This window comes from Camelina sativa, chromosome 17, assembly GCF_030686135.1.
Source record: "Camelina sativa cultivar CO46 ecotype springtype chromosome 17, ASM3068613v1".
NCBI classification, from domain to species: Eukaryota; Viridiplantae; Streptophyta; class Magnoliopsida; order Brassicales; family Brassicaceae; genus Camelina; species Camelina sativa.
The window spans coordinates 12,678,936-12,689,140 of record NC_141896.1 but is presented as its reverse complement, the minus strand read 5'-3'; the positions used below and the strand labels follow the sequence as shown (position 1 = coordinate 12,689,140).

The following is a 10,205-nucleotide window of genomic DNA, read 5'->3' as shown; positions in this document are numbered from 1 at the left end:
TTAGTTTTAAAAGGGTACTCCATATTTAATTAGACCCATAAAAAAAATTGTCGGTATGTTCATAAAAGCTGACCACTTTTTTTAGAGTGAGTATTTTCTGAATGTTTATCTGTTTGTTTGAAGACTTCAAGAGAAGTGATGGAGACGATTTGTAGACATATTTGAGGAGGCGAGGAAAGCCATGAGATTAGAACAAAACACTTGGCAAATTGGATTCAACCCTTAAAAATAACATTTGGAAAACATTTGGCCCTAATAGTAATGGTGGCATCGTTGCAGGTGATTCTTAACTATAAAATTAAAATCATCTATTTATTGGTTATAACTTTTTTTTGGTGAAAATTTATTGGTTATAACTATTTAAGTGCAAAGTGGGATTTTACAAAGTTAATTTGGTCAATTTATCTCACTTATTATTGTTTTTCTTACATCACCAATTTATTTTCACTTATATATATCTCATTTAGTGGGGGGTATTGGACACCGGAATGTGAAAGAATTTAATAGAATGACGAATTCCACTGTTCTTCGATTAAACCTTTTTTAAAATCCTTTAGATTCCAGTGTTATTCAAGTTGTTATTTTTTTAAGTCTATTAAATTCAAGTGTTATTGGATGTTATACTATTTTATAAGACATCATTATTTAGCGAGAATTCAAAAGAAATGTTAGTGTAAAACGTGAAGAATAGATTCCGAGCTTTTAAGGTCAGATTTGGATAGATAAAAAACAAAACAAATATTCATCGATTACTCATGACGCTAACTCATTATTAGAACAAGGTATGTGTGGAATGCTCAGGGAAGCACCGTGTTCACATCTCTTTCGTCAGATCCGTCACCAGGGATTCATGGTCCGAGATCCAGATCAAGAAAATGGACGCTGGAGGCAACGATTATCTCAACAGTATGAGATCTCTAACGATTATCATCGCAAAACACAACTCGAACGCCGCGTCTGTGGATCGAGATTGGATCCAGGCTTTAGCTGAGGAAAGGTAATGGAGAGATCCGCCGGTTGTGAAAGAATAGGCTGGTGGTGGAGGGATGAATAAGAAGCCTCTGTTGCTGGAGTTGGAGGTGGTAGGGACTCTTGTAATGGTGGATGCCTGGATGGGATCGATAAACGATGGTGGCCATAAGGAGAGAGAGAAAGGTCTCAATTCTAAAAGAATTCTATTCTTTCCATTAAAATGTTAGCAAATATAATCTATGGAATGATAAAGAAAGATTTGAAAATCTTTTACCATCCCTAAAAATCTGTAAATTATGACTTTAATTCTATTCAATTAAATTCTCTCACAATCGACTGTCCAATACCACCCCCTTAGTATAAATGTCTTATCATGTATTTATCTTCTTTTGCACAAAAGAAATAAAATAATATATTTGTCTTCCATAGTAATTCTTTACGAAATCAAAAAAACTTTTTTTTCAGTAACAAAATACTGTCTTTTCAGTGAAAATTTAAATAAAACCTTCTCTTCTAATCCTCGACTCTTTTATATTCTCAATAATCTAAAATTTCAAGTCATTTAAATTTTAGTTTATTCTTTGCCTTCTCTCACTCGGCATACTAAATTCCAAAACATTACAAAACCAAGAAAAAAAAAAGATACCCAGTAATTGTTGGTGGTACACATCATAATATGTTAATTATTTGTTTTAACATTTGTTAGTACTTCATAAGATGTTGAAAATGTTGATTCAACTTGAGAGAATTTGTTTGCCGGCTTCATTTTTTTGAGGGTGTGGCCAGAAGATCAACTCCAAACAACATGCAACTAGTGGTTGCATCGGTAGTTATATTTTCTTGCATTGGTTGAACAATTTGGTCGGTAGCACAGTTTGGATTGGGCATGGTTGGGACTCTGTAACTCATTAGCGAACCATAAGAAACCTTGGAATCATCAACTACGTCATGATAAGACACATTCTTTGGAGAACTCATGTTCGATCGTCCAATTTGGTTGTCAGTCGAAAGAATGGATGATGATGAACCTATATATGAAGATAGTTAGAATGAGAAATGTATTTGCATAAGAAAGCTTTAGCTTATGAAAAAAATACAGTTATAAAAATCTGTCTTTACCCATTTCAAGGTGACAAGGGCTTTCTTTCTTGAGCAAAGTTGTATTTAAAATATTTGATGAAGGCACTAAATGTTCAATTTCCCATAGTGAAACTTTACTAGGTTTTTGTGGTGATACCTCGTCCCATTGCACCTTCAAAACAAAACATAGTTAATTAAAGTATGAATACAAAAATGTATTTTAAACAAATACAATTAAAGTATGAATTACAAATACTTCTAGGCTTCGCCACTCTGAATTTTTCCAATGTGGGGACAAATCTTTTTCACCAATAACAATCCCAGAGTACCTTATATTGTAAAACAAAATGTGTTATAAATATAATGGGTTTTAGAAATGGAGAAAAAAAAATGATGAAACATTACCTTTTTTCAGAAAAATCCTCACCCTCAAACCGCATTCTAAATCTTGAACCGAAATTAAACTTATTCTTCAATGCATCTACAAACTTGTCATATCTAACAACAAATTGACTTGCCCTAAGATTATATCAAAAACAAAAATGTAAACATACTTGTTGAATAAACTAATCCACATTATTTCGATAGAATAGAAATCAAGTAGTATTCATTAAAAACAAAAAAATTAAGTAGTATTTTGAAATATACCTTGGCTTATAAACCACAATGAACATACAATTGGTATTAAATGCATTCGCTACAGAAGCAATGACTCCATGTAGCATACATTGCGTTGATATTAGAGATAAAGGTATGTGGTCTATTTCGTACTTCGCTCGTCTAATGCCAACTAGCAGCTCTCCATTCTCTCTTCTGTAACGACAAAAATAATTAATTCAAAATACAAAAACTAAAAGACATGTAGTAAGATGGAAATATACCTAAGGATAATGAAATTGTCCCCAGCAACTAATTTTTTTGATGTTACAAACGCAGTCCAACCAGTGGTGAATAGATGCCTCCGCGGTGTACCTGAATGCAAAAATAAGATCCTTATTTACTAATCAAATGGTCACTGATTTTGATGAAAAAATAGTCAATACCTCTAAAGGTATGCTTAAATGTCCATTGATTATCATGAAGATCTTTTACGACAAGTTCTTGTGTAGGCACTGGTTGAGACATATCCTAAACCAAAAATTAAATATATATATTTATATATAAATATAATTAATGAAACTTAAAATTCTAGGTTATTCAATAGAGAAGCGATGCAGAATTACCAGCGGCGGAAGACATTCAAGGGCATGTTTTTTACGAAGAGATAATACACCATGTGTGCTAGTGTCGGACGCTGTTAGTACTTTAGTAAAAGAACAAACCATTGGCTTTCGACTACCATCATTAGTAATTGGGATTACAACTTCCTATCACAAATTCATAAAATCGGTAGAACAAATTAAAGAAAATTACAATGAAGTTTGACATTAAATTTTAAATGTTTTACAACTCACTGTTGTATCCGGCATCAAAGAAATCTGAGCATAAACTTCATCCGTATTTTTTTCCACCTACAAAAAAAATAAGCACCAAATTATGTATTTCTAAAATGAAAATAAAACTTACAAAATAAAATAGTGTTGCTCATTTTTATCCCCTTGAACTTAAAACACATACCTTAAGCTGAATAGCAATTACACGACATGGAAGCTTCGAAGGCAGATTAATATTTGGCCTCATCTCATCCAACAACAATTCTCTTGTTGATGTCTCAACCTGCAAAATATTTCACAAATCATACAAAATACCAAAACAGAAGATTATACATATATAAATAAATAAATATATATATATATATATATATATATATATATATTTATATATACAGAGAGATAAAGAGACTCACAAGCTCAATATGCCCATGAGGAAAGTAATAAACCTCTTTTCCCCGGGCTTTGGAAGATCACACAAAGGTCCAACACATATATTCCACAATTGTTCATAAATATAACTCTTGGTTCCATCAACTAATAAATAAATAAACAAATATTATCAAAGAAAATTATTCATAGAAATATTAAAAATACAAATTCCTTACTTATGCTTAATAGCTCTGGTTGGGAATTCATATCTTCATTATTTTCCATTAGTTTATCCAAGACCAATTTTCTGAAAATCATAAAGCAAGAAAATCATCAACAACATGTAAAGCATATGGTTAGGGCAAAACTATATTTTGGAAAGAAAATCTCCATCAGATATATGATTTCGAATAAATGTTGATGTTGTATCTCATATGATATCGGGTAAATAGTTTTAATTTAAGATTGAAAAAATCAGAAAATAACAAAATTTTATTGTTTATCTATTTATATATAAATAAAGAATGTTATCAATAATGAAGGTTGATGATTTGTAGCCTTTCCCCATTAAAAACTATTTATTTGATAGATAAAAGAAATAAAAATTTGGAATTCCTAGACTACAAAATATCACGATAAATCATAAAAATACATAATTAGCATCATACCAATGTTTAATGAAATTGAAAGAGATTCCTAATATTGGTGAAAGGTACTTCTACAAAGGAATAATCTTTCTTTTTTATTGATCTTTTTTTTGGTGTGATGAATTTTGATTAGGACATACATCTATTTATAGGAAAATAAGACCTCATTAAAAATTTAATCAAATTTGAACATGTTCAAGATCATTTTTGTTAGCTTACTATTACTTAAAAAAAACACATGTAAGTAAATTACGAACCTACTAAAAAAGTCGTCAACAAAATCCTAAAATTGCATAGTGATTATATTAATAAATTTAAGATTATTGGCTATTTATTTGACCGAAGAAAAGGAAACTTCATAAATTTTAATTTCATTCAATTAACAAAAAAATAATTCTATAAAATAACGGAACAATTTAAATGATATCATAAAAATAAAATCAGTCGTAAAGTAATAGAAAAGTATTGTTGAAAACTCATCATCTCACTTCTTCAAACGTTAATTGGGAACTATTAAGATTTGAGTTTTAACTTCACCATCGTACGATTATCTTCATGATATACGTTAAATATGTACAGACAAAAAAAAAAATAGAAATTTGTTAATAGATAGCCATAATTTTTCTAAATGTACAGTTATTGAACTAAAATTAGCGATAAATTCAGACATGATTCAAAAAGAGCACAATATATTAATGATATAATATTTTACTATGATAATACTTTTAAAAACATAGTTATTTGTTAAATATTGGTACTGTTAAAAACATAGTTATATGTTAAAGGAGTACAAATAAAAAAAGTATTTAAATTTCAAAAATGAGAAAAGAAGAAGTTTTGCATTAATGAGTTAATTTTCATATTAAAATCACTACAAGAAAACATATATGTTTCCACCGACCATACTCTGATCAATTTTAAAGTTGTCAAAAAATTTTCATAAAGTAACAGTCATTCGAAAAAATAATCAGAAAATCGTAAGAATTTATAAAGAATGAGTATGGGAACTTCGTCGGAAATAATGATATGTGGTGTTTTAGGGTCTTTTAACCTTCTTTTTATATTCTTTTTGAGTCTGTTATCGAGTTTTTATCCGTCTTTTGTGTCTTTTGATTCTTGTTTTTAATCATCAGCATGTGTTAGGAAGTAAAATTGGAATTGGAGACTTTTGGACCAGTTTGAGGCAAAGAAAGGAAAGATTTGCCGATAAGGAAAAAAGATCGATTGGTTCCTCCAAACGATCAATCGATTCCGTTGCAAATTGACTGATGTAAAAAACCCAAAGAAGAATCCTTATGATAAGGATCCTATGTTTCGTTATTTCCGCTGTTTGATTTGATTGTGGTTAGGTTGCTAGTGAGTATGGGATCACAAGTTTTAATAATTGTATTAAAAACAAAAAAAATGGTCGGGTCGTTTCAGAGATGTGGTGTTTTTAGGGTCTTTTAACCTTCTTTATATATTATTTTTGAGTTTTTTATCGAGTTTTTGCCTGTCTTTTGCGTCTTTGAAGTCATGAGAATGTGTTAGGAAGTACCATTGGAGTTGGAGGCTTTTAGACCAGTTCGAGGCAAAGAAAGAGAAGTTCTGCAAACAAGGAAGAAAGATCGATCGGTCCTTCCAAGCGATCGATCGATCCCGTTACAAAGTGACCGATGTAAAAAAAACCAAAGCGAAGGGACTGGTCTGAGACCGAAGGAATGAAGGTCCACCCTTCTGACGAGCCTAATTGGTTTTCCTTAACCGAATTTTACTTCTATTTTCTGTATTGGGTATAAAAAATCCCCCCAAAACCTAAGACATGATTTATGTTCTTTTCTGAGTTTTTGTGCAACACTTGAGACCTTTTGAAGCTATTTTTAGAGATTAGAGATTCATTCATTTTTTTGAAAATTTGGAAAAGAATTCTAAACTCTTTGCTTTTTCTTTCATCAATCTAATTATGTTTTCCTCATTTCTTTGTGTTGTTAATTTCAATATGTGTGACTAGTTTCCCTAATTGGGTTTTAGGGTTCTAAGTAGGAGATTCAATGATTTAATTGTCTACTAGGAAAATCTATTTCTTTGTGGTTCTTTGATTCATATGATTTTAATTTTAGAATGTAACTGATCACCATATTTTAGATTCTAGGTTTTACTATGCATCAAAAGTGTTCGATAGAATGTCTGAACTAATATGAATTGAGCAATATTTCTCTAGTCTGCGAAAGTTAATGTGAGGGAATATTATGAGCTAAGTGGACTTGTTTGATAATGCAAATTTGATAAGGAGGTTACAAATGAATGTTTAGTGATTGAGTAGTCAAATTTAGTGACTAATACCTTGAAAGAGGATTAATCGAATTTTGTGTTCATGTTTAAGAACGGTTGTCAATTGTTGAATTCTTTGTTCCATTTTATCCATTACTCATGTATCTCTAAGATATCATGAGTATATGACCCAATGTTTCTCATAAATTTAATTGTTTTATTTATTTGCATTTTTATTTTACAATATTGAAAACCAACAAACATTCATCCGCTTTAGCTATTTACATGTCTCGAAAATCTTTAGTGTATCATTGATCCTAACATATACTGCCTCACAGTTAAGTGTATCGAATAATTACTCGAACAATCAAAGAACATCACAAAATTATCAGAAAAAACCGTGACACATTTTATCGTTGATCTTATATCCGGCAAGTTTCGACCAAACATTTAAAATCATCTAATTTCATTGAAATCTCTCACTCATTAAAGCAAGTCACTGTATTTGATTTAGCAGGTCCAAAATAATTAAATTTATTGTATCATTTTTAACTAGTGTCTAACAGATTTGGAGAAAATAGTCAAAACTATTCAAGATTTCAAACCATCACGTTTAAAAGCCAAACAAATTTGGTTGCATGTATTCGTTTTCGACAAGCTTGTGAAGAAAAATTAGGCCTAGGTATTTGATTACATGGATTAGATGTGGATCGGTTCTTTCCGGCTACGGAGTTTTGGGTCAAGAGGTTTAGTTCCTCCTCGGTTATGTGAAATTATTGGTTTGGTACAATTTAGATTCAAGTATATTTTGGATTCGGACCCGGGTTTTTGGGTCATGGGTTTTAGTACCAAATTTGGTTGCACTTCGGGTTAGTTACTTTGTATCCGAATTACCCTAAAGTATAAACTACCTAAAAATTGTTATTGTAGTACCCATATATACTCGAATATTTTGAAATACATTATATATCCAAAAAATCAATTATATAATCCAAATATACATAAATTACTAGAAAATAATCAAAATATATATGTAAATTACTAGAAATTTTTTATTATGATTCTCCAGATCTAGGGTTTTAGGTCTCATTAGGGTATATTGCCAGTTTTGGTTCAGTTCGGTACCTATATTTTGTTTTGGTTTTGAGTCGGGTCTTCAGTTATGGGTTTTTTGTCAGTGTTAATTCCTTTCACAAAAAGAATCTCATTTCTGTGAATCAACAATGTTATCTCGATATAATCTTAATTTCGTAGACTCTAAGACTTAGAGAGCCTAAACAATAAATATCAACAATACGTTTAAAATATATTAATTTGGGTTTAATTTGTAAGAAATTTGGGTTTTAGTTTTTATTATTGAATTGATATATTGATTTATTTTTGAATTCTTTAAAATTATAAAAAATCAAATTTTTAGTTTGAAAACTATTTTTGAATTTTTTTGCTTAATTCAACAATTTTTTCGACAAAGTTTTCCATCAGTACATGTTGTATCCGACGAATTTGTGATTTTAGTTTTCAAAATATGAGTATTTGTTGTATGAAAGAATTACTCAGATGTTATTCAAAAGTTGGTTTATTCCTAATATGTATATATTTTCTAAAAACTGCTCAGATATTTAGTGTTATGAGTGTAATTACAATTTACCCCTTGGATTTATTTTTTCGATTTTGATTAGAAAAATAATAAAAAAATACACATCATCTTCCATAATCTATGTCACTAGACAGTTTTTTTTCCAGAATCAACAGTTTCTTCTTTATATCAAAAGAGAGGGAAACTGAACAATTTTTACTGTTCACAACCCAGAAAAAAACCCCTCTCTCTTGTCGCCGAACCCTAATTCCGCCGGCAATACTCTGTCTTTCTCTACTCTCTCACCATCATCTCTCACCGTACTCGCTCGCTATCCTCTCTCGCTCTCTATCTCTTCGTCATCGCTGTCTTGTTCGTTTCCGTCTAAGCCACCCTTGTTTTTGAGTTCCAGTATGTGACGGCTGAGTTATAATATTTACAGGAAAACGAAAGGTCTCGTCGATTCATATGACGGTTGAATAATGCTTTGTGGTTGAGTTATCACAAGAAATAAACAGAAAGCAAAAAACGAAAGGTCTCGTCGATTAATATGACGGCTGAGTTATAATGCTTAATGGATGAGTTATTACACAAAATAAAACAAATGTTTACAACAATACTACATCCGACAAGTTTCACATTGTGCCCAACTTGTTTACATTGCAAACATGCGTGTTGTTTAAATACATATTTGATATGTCTATATTTTTCCTCTCCTTAGCATATATTTATCATGCATTTAGCTAGGATAACTCATTGGTTTGCATCATTTTCTAGTCCTTTCTATACACTGTGCATGTTTAGGTAGTTCTTGCATCATCCTTGCATACATTGTGCATTTCGGAGTATTTTAGGTATTTCGGAGACGTTGGAAGTGCATCGCTCGACTCATCCGCTGCACAACACTCCCGGAACCATCTCTCGAGCCAATCTCTCAACACTTCCAGGAAGCGTCAACCGAGCCATCTCCGGGAAGCATCAACCGATCAATCCGTTCAAGCCATTCAACTCGAGTGGGATTTAGCTTTCGATTTCTTCATCAAAGTTGTGGGGAATTGCGTTATCTTTCCAACGCCCTTTATTTCAAGCCAATCGGAGGTGTGGTACAAAAGTTATCATCGTTTTAGTGGATGTGTATACACCACGATCGAGCCAGGCTCCCCCGCCACGCACTCCAGCTTGTTTGATCGAGCCATGTTCCCCCGCCACGCACTCCAGCTTGTTTGATCGAGCCATGTTCCCCCGCCACACACTCCATCTTGTTGGATCGAGTCATGCTCCCCCGCCACGCACTCCAGCTTGTTTGATCGAGCCATGCTCCTCAACCGTCCGTCCGAGCCATGATGACACTGCATTCCATTCGACGCGCATGGACTCGATCGCACATGTGGGGAAGAAAAACGTTTGGTTTCAGACGCTTCAGGAGATTACTGAACCGACGCTTTACCTTGTCGTTTTAAGTTTTAGGGCTTTCCATATTTTCACTATAAATACATTTTGTTAAGTCTTGGTTGAGACATCTTATCTTTAATTTCGTATTGTTTCCCTTCCCAGAAGGTTTAAACCTAGCCACAAAATATGTTCTGAGACTTGTATTCCGATATCGTTGAGATTTATTGAGATTTTGCATTTGATTCCTTCTACAAAGTTGTTCATCTTATTTTTATCTACCTAATAATGCTTGTTTCAATGTTTTCTGAGTTTGTATCTTTGGTGATGATTTCCGGATCTGAGTAGTGTGTTAGTTCTTGAGGATGGGATATATTAGGTGGAGGATCTTAGGATGTAGAGTGTTTAAGCTCTGATTGTATGATTCCCTTCTGGACTAGAGTTAGAAATACTAGTTTCTCTCTGATCAATTGGGACTAGGTTCGAGAT

At 32.1% G+C, this 10,205-nt stretch overlaps 1 pseudogene; it reads right to left on the bottom strand.

The window, feature by feature from the left end:
- Nucleotides 1-1,613: 1,613 nt before the first annotated feature.
- Nucleotides 1,614-4,222, bottom strand: LOC147923601 (auxin response factor 13-like; annotated as a pseudogene).
- Between the last annotated feature and the right edge of the window lie 5,983 nt (nt 4,223-10,205).